Source organism: Glycine max, chromosome 6, assembly GCF_000004515.6.
Source record: "Glycine max cultivar Williams 82 chromosome 6, Glycine_max_v4.0, whole genome shotgun sequence".
Lineage (NCBI taxonomy): Eukaryota > Viridiplantae > Streptophyta > Magnoliopsida > Fabales > Fabaceae > Glycine > Glycine max.
Genome location: NC_038242.2, coordinates 35,657,612 through 35,665,465, shown reverse-complemented (window position 1 = coordinate 35,665,465; position 7,854 = coordinate 35,657,612). Strand labels below are relative to the sequence as shown.

General features: G+C 34.2%; 1 pseudogene; it reads left to right on the top strand.

Moving 5' to 3' along the window:
* The first annotated feature begins 4,645 nt into the window (after window positions 1-4,645).
* LOC113001872 (uncharacterized) lies at window positions 4,646-7,320 on the top strand (annotated as a pseudogene).
* The last annotated feature ends 534 nt before the right edge of the window (window positions 7,321-7,854 follow it).

The following is a 7,854-nucleotide window of genomic DNA, read 5'->3' as shown; positions in this document are numbered from 1 at the left end:
CATACGTTTTGCAGAGGATGATTATTGTTGTTTTTGGGTACTTGAGGATGAGGAATTAGTTTCTCCCTTGACTTTGTTCCACTGGCTGTTGTTTGTTGTTATCATATTATCATCCAAACTTGATATTTAAACACACAAAATACCGGATGTTTGGAAAAACACTATTTTTCTAAATCTTTTTCTCTTCAAGTTGCATATTTTTCCCTACATTTTTTATGCAGGACGATGGCTCGCATCCCAGACAAGATAGGGACATAAATGGATCCAAAGAAACCCTGAAACTTGCTGTGAGGATAACTAATCTTTGGTTTGCGGGAACGCCAGACAAGTCTGAACAAGCTGAGATGGTTATAGTAGATTCCAATGTATCATTACTATTTTTTTTCCTTTGGGTGAATTTTTCCTTTTTAAAATTCTTTTCCTGACTAACCATTTGTCACATTCTTTGCCATAACCAAGGAGACCAAATTCATGTGGTTTGTAAGCAAGACCAACTCAAGTCTTGGAAGTCGATGTTGAAAGAGAATTGCACTTATATGATGCACAATTTTAAAGTTGTCAAGAATGATGGTCAATGCAGAGTTTATGTACACCAGTATAAATTAGTATTTACTGGAGTGACTATTGTTAGACAAACTGATTTGGGTGATGCGCCTTTAAGAATGCACAACTTCATTCAATTTAACGATATCATTTCTGGTGACTTTCAGCATGGCCTATCGGTAGGTTAGTCCAGCTCCCATCTGGCCTCTCATTTTAACAAACCTTATTACAAACATTGCAACCATCTTTTTATAACATGTTTCCATATTTTATTCTTCATTAGACATCATTGGTGTCGTTGATGAGGTCATCTACCAATAGGTTTCATCGAAGAGTACAAGGGTTGTTTTTAAATTGAAGAATTTGAGGTTGTGTCATTCATTTTGTTCCTTCATTTTAAATTGTTGTTGTGTGTATGTTTACAAACTGTATAGTATATCGTTGACTGATATTTTTAAGTGATCTTTGTAATGTTAGATTCATCTTGGATTATATAGTGATGTTTAAAGTTTCATTTGTTTATCATAGTGGCCAATTGCTATCGTGCACTCTCTGGGAAGATTATTGCTTGCAGTTCTTGGAGTACTTAAATAAGTGTGAAAGTCAAGGACCAATAATTATTCTGTTGACCAACGCTAGAATTAAAGAAGCCCAAGGTATTGTGTCATGTGCAATTAGTCCATTATTCTGCTGCTTAAATGCCATCTTATGTTCCTCTTCTGCCATTTGTAAGACCCTACCCACCAACCATAAGAAACTCTTTAAAAGCTTCAAAATCACATATAAATTAACCAATCCCTCAAATCCAAGAATTCAAGCAAAGGTATTATGGTTTAAGGTTCCCTTGGTTTGATTATCTTTGTCATAGTCTTTCATCTAAATTCTTTATGTCTATGCTTACCGAATTAGGCATTGAGGCCCACTCAGTTATGACACCTCGCAATCAAACAAGTTCACAACTTTTAGGTTCTAGCCAATTGTCAGCAAAGGATGCATTTTTTTATAAAGTTGAGGCAAAGAGCCTTTCTAAGATTAACAACATGTTAGAGGTACTGGGCTTATTTATCCTTTCTATAATTCATCACACCAGCCACTTACTCATCGGTCTAATTACTGTGTTGTTTTGGCCAGGAAATTATTTGTGTAACAGTAGGGACCATTACCAGAATTGTCATGGAAAATCATTCATGGTGTTATGCAGCTTGCATCCATTGTTACAAGAAAACTGATGTAGGCACCACTCCCTTCACATGTGCATGAGGCAAATATAATTAACAAGTTGTGCTTAGGTCATTAACAGCCTGCTTTTGCTTTACATTTCTTTAATTTGCATCTCAACTTAAGACTATTCTTTATGTTGTCAGGTATAGACTTGAGGTCATGGTTAACCACAAGGAGGAATGCACGAAATTCCTGCTTTGGGACCGTGAATGCACTGAGCTAATTAGTCAATCAGCTGATGAAGTTAATAGGTTAAAGATAGCAGTAAGTTCCTACATAATTAAACATCCAGTCTAAATGTTATTTTGTCTGGATTTTTTCCATGTGGTCTATGAATTCAACAATTAACCTATCTTACATGTTGTATGCAAGGATGGTGATGTTGATTTGAATGATTCACCGGAAGTACTTGATAAGCTCCTGGGATATTCACTTGTGTTTAAAGTTAAAGTTCAGCCAAAAGTTCAGGAATTCTGTTGTGCTAAAATACTCATCTGACTCATATTTGATTAAGACCATAGCAGACTTACTACCTAATGCTGAGGTACTATTTTACGACCCATATCTCAGCACTCATTGGGATACCCATATATTGTACCTATGCTCATTATCTGTTCCCATATATATGATTCAGGCATCTTGCAAGACCCATATTCCACTCCCTGATTCCAATGATTCTCCCTGCTATGAGATTGTAAGTGCAAAATATGATGTTCCAATACATTGGGACATTTTCCGCCTGCACCAATGGCAACTTTGAATGCAGCTGATTAATTGCTCCATGTTTTATCCAGCAATCCCTATTTGCAACAGCAGATCATGATCCGCTTCTCAGAGCCCCCATTACACCAACTAAGCGACAGACACCTCAGGGATGTGACGATGAACCATTGAGTTCCTAGATTTCACTTGTTCAATATTCATCTAACAAATTAGGAAAACATACTAAAATTGAATGAAGGTGGTTACTTGCAAGGAGCCACTTTTTTGTGTACTATACCTGCCTATCGTTCATGAGACCTTATCATATTTTGCCTTTGTGAATGTGGGATATATGGATTACTTCTTATTCTACATGTAAATTACTATGTGACTGTTATGCAATTTAAATTGTATTTTGGATGCCCTATCAAGTTAATTCCAGGGGTTCATCGCCAAATTGTGTTGGATTTGATAACTGTAACTATATATTAATTTATCATTTGGGTTGTTATCATGTTCAAGACCATGTTAACTTTGGTCAGATTTAATAGATTTCTGACCTCATAATTTTTTTAAAAACACAGAAGGAAAATAATATCCTTATATGGTTTTTTAAAATTTTTTCGTGCAATCGTACGCAATAAAAAAATGTCATTTGTAATAGAATGGGGCAAATTAATCGGAGAATGTTATGTTTTTAAAAAAACTAAAATTTTACTTCATTAATTTTATGTTGCCTATTTTCGTTAATACACCTATTCAAAATGACAATTTGTATATTTAAAAAAACTTCACAATCTAAAAATAGAATATGATAAACAAATTTATGGCTACCTACTCATGCCATGCACAACACCTGCCATATCAGATTTTCTTTCAACGTCAACGTCAAGAACAAAAAATGTATAGTGCATTAAATACCTGTCCATTCTTTGCTATAGCTCCCTTTACGCTCATTTCATTTGCCCTTTCCCTTATCTTCCTTCCTTTTGTTCCATGCTTTTGAAATCTTCATCTCACTTCATTCCAACTACAATCATTTATGACATTTGAATACGCAACTACAGCAACAAGCCATCATTACCAAAATGTATGGTGCATTAAATACCTATCCATTATCAACTATAGCTGTCTTTATGTATGCAATAGCCCCATGCCATTTATCCTTTCCCTTATCTTCCTTCATTTTGTTCCATATTTTTCCAATCTTCATCTCCCATTTCATTCCAACAACCAATATCTATCACCTTTGAACATGCAACTGCAACAATAACACACATTATCAGCATGGATGACCATGAATATACAAAGAAGTCAGATACAACAAACGCCAAAATTAAGAGAAAATGTATCATGCAGCAAAAACGTCATACTTATTTTCAGTCCCCGATACAACCAACTATACACCCTACTCGACAAAACCAACTATACCCAGATGCAAATCTATGCTCAACTAACCTTGATATAAATAGAAGCACAAGTGTGCATCATTTGGCTCCAGCCACAAAAGATCAGAGTAAGAAACTCAATATGCCATTCAAAATCAAATATGAGCTTACATTAGTAAATTACCATCTTTTAAAATGTTTTTTCGAGGGTTAAATATTTCTTTTATCAATTTATTAGTACAAACTCAATCAAATACAACTGTAATATTAGGACACTGTGGAAAAAATAACTGAGACTTGAATGTAATTAAAAACCACATTCACACCCTGACCACTCTATTTCCAAACTATATTCTTATAAGCAAAACATCGAAATTGGGTATAGGTAACAAATGATTTCTAATTGTATTTCATTGATGGTTATATATTGCATTTAGCTTAAATTTATTCATGTTCCTAAGTGATTGATTCTGATTCATCGGAGAATAGCAATTTTGATTCGACAGAAGGTACTACAAAAAAACTTCTCATACCCAATTTGCTTCCCTGCATTATCATCTAATAACTACATCTGACTACAAATTTGACAGAATCAGATTCTATTGATATTGTTGGGAACAACCATTGTCACATCAAAAATAATGGTGCTGCTATTAACACACAAGGTAATAATTTTAGCTCAAACCATTTGTGCCCAAACGTAGATGAGATTACAACTAACTCATAAAACAATTTCAGGATACTCTGAACTTGGCGATCAAGTCATGTAATGTAGACACTGCAATGCAAAGATGTGGTATGATGAAAGAATATCCAAACATAAAGATAGCGCAAACGCAAAGTTCAACTTATGTTGTAGTGATGGTAAAGTTGAACTCCCATTGTTACAAAATCCCCCTAAACATCTATAACATATTTTGTTTGATCATAATGTAGTTGATAGTAAGAATTATCAACAACATATGCAGACATATAACATGATGTTTGCCTTTACTTCTGTCGGTATTAAGATAGACAAATCAATTAATGACACAAAAGAACCTCCTACAATTAGAATCCAAGGACAACCATGTCATAGGATAGGCAACCTATTACCAATGCCTGGAAAAGAAGCTAAATTTGCACAATTATATATCTTTGACACAGATAATGAAGTGCAAAATAGAATTAACGCAATGAGGTACTAATTTTCATTTTTTTAAATTAGTTCCCATCTTTTAAACTTAACAGTGGTCCATGCTTGCTTTCTTACTTGATGCTCTCTGAAATTGGGATTTTAATGTTTCACTTTACAACCAACATTCTAGAATTGAAGAAAACATTGTTTCAAGTTTAAGTCAAATGCTAGATGAACACAACGCTCATGCAAAAAGTTTTAGAATGGCAAGAGATAGGCTGAAACAAAATGAAGTACATGATATCAAGCTGAGATTGATTGCTAACCATGAAAAGGATGGTCGCATATATAATGTGCCTACTGTGGCTGAAGTTGTTGCCCTTATTGTAGGTGATGTTGATACACATTCAAGAAGAGATATTATTCTTGAGACTCAGACCGGTCAATTACAAAGGATTGATGAATTGCATTCTAGCTATTTAGGCTTACAATACCCTCTATTGTTTCCTTATGGTGATGATGGATACAGACCTGACATACTTCATCGTGCTACATCAACTGGCAAAAAAAGAAAGCGAAATTGTGTTACACTGAGAGAGTGGTTTTCTTTCAGACTATAATGCAAATCAAATGAAGCACATACTTTGTTGCACTCAAGGAAGCTATTCCAGCAATTTGTGGTTGAAGGATATACTATGGTTGAATCAGAAAGACTTTCCTTCATCAGAAACAATCAAAACAAACTTAGAGTTGACAAGCATTTCAATTTGCAAGAGTCATTGGCTACAGGTTCCACCACAGGCTTGCATAAAGGTAAAAGGGTCATTTTACCTTCAACATTTATTAGGAGTCCACGATACATGAATCAACTATTCTTTGATGGTATGGCCATATGCAGCCATGTTGGTTTCCCAAATCATTTTATTACTTTGACTTGTAATCCAAATTGACCTAAAGTCTGTAGATTACTAACACCATTAAATTTGAAAGCAACTGATAGACCTAACATTATGTCACGGATTTTTAAATTAAAGTTTGAACAAATGCTTTCAGACCTGACAAAGAATCATCTACTAGGGAAAGTAGTTGCAAGTAAGTTCTTCCAAATAATTTTCAATGCTACTTACATCTTACAATCTCTCTACTTTTATTTCTTTTTTTCCAACAAATAGTTTATTGGTCATTTTTTTACTGACTAGACAAATTGTTGATCTTTATTTGCAACTCTTCTAACATCAAATCGGAATTTTTATATGCAACTGTCTATTAATAGGTTTTTTTGTATTCCAGATATGTATACAATAGAATTTCAAAACTGACGACTTCCTCATGTTCATTTATTGTTGTTTTTACATCCTAGCAATAAATATCCAACTCCAGATGATATTAATCAGATTATATCAGCAGAGATACCTTCACAACAAGATGACCCTAAACTATATACGTTAGTCCAAAACCATATGGTTTATGGCCCATGCAGAATTCTGCGAAAAGAATCTCCATGCATGAAAGAAGGGAAGTGCAGCCGTTTCTATCCTAAAATGTTTCAGCCTCATACTCTTCTAGATGCAGATGGTTATTCAATCTATCAGAGAAGAGACAATGGCCAAACAATTTCCAAACATGGGGTTATAATTGATAATAGATATATTGTACCTTACAATCCAAAGTTGCTAAGAAAATACCAAGCACATATCAATATTGAATGGTGTAACCAGAGCACATCTATCAAATATTTGTTCAAGTATGTCAACAAGGGATATGATAGAGTTATTGTTGTTATAGTTCATGATGAAAATGATGCAACTGTGCATGTTGCAAGCCATCATGATGAGATCAGAGAATATCTAGATTGCATGTATGCTTAATTTGTTATATCCAATTAATATCAGCTACATCATTTTAATTGGTGGTTGACTTAATAACAGATACATTTCTCCCTGTGAAGCTACTTGGAGGATCTTTGGTTTTCCAATTCATGGTAGGAAGCCTGCTGTTGAAAGCCTACATTTTCACCTTCCAGGACAACATGCTATTTTTTACCAAGACCATGATGATATTGATGATGTTTTGTCTAAACCAACCATCTCTGATTCAAAGTTCATTTCTTGGATCAACACTAATAAAAGCTTTCCCGAAGCAAGAAATCTTACTTATGCTGAATTTGTTTCTAAGTTTGTCTATGATTGCAGAAAAAGATGCTGGAAACTTAGGAAAAAGGGATTCACAATTGGGAGGCTAATATGGGTTGCACCAACTACAGGAGAATTTTTCTATTTAAGGATGATGCTTACTGTTTGCAAAGGACCAACCTCATTTGAGGATATCAGAACAATTGCTAATGTTTAATACCATACATATAGAGCAGCATGCTTTGCGATGAGTTTCTTACAAGATGATCGAGAATTTGTAGAAGCAATCAAAGAAGCAAAGGATTAGGGCACAACACATTATTTGAGAAACCTATTTGTTTTGATGCTTTTAACAAGTACTATGAGCAAACCTGAAGAAGTATGGCAACAAACTTGGCATTGGTTAGCTGATGACATTCAATATAATTTAAGGAAATCAACCGGCAATGCAGGTCAGAACAATAATATTTTAATATCAAATGTGATGAATAATTATCATGATCTAACCAAATACTTATTGCCTATTAGAGATTCATCTTAATGACGAGCATCTTAAAAATTTGACATTGCTTGAAATTGAACAACTGTTGCAAGCCAATCAAAAGACGCTTAGAGACTTTCCTTCATTACCATTCCTTGAAGAAGGAAATTGGCCAAACAAACTAGACAATAGTCTAATATTATTAGAACTCAACTTCAATATTGATGAGCTCAAATAAGAATTTTTTCATCTTTTTACTAAAATGACAGG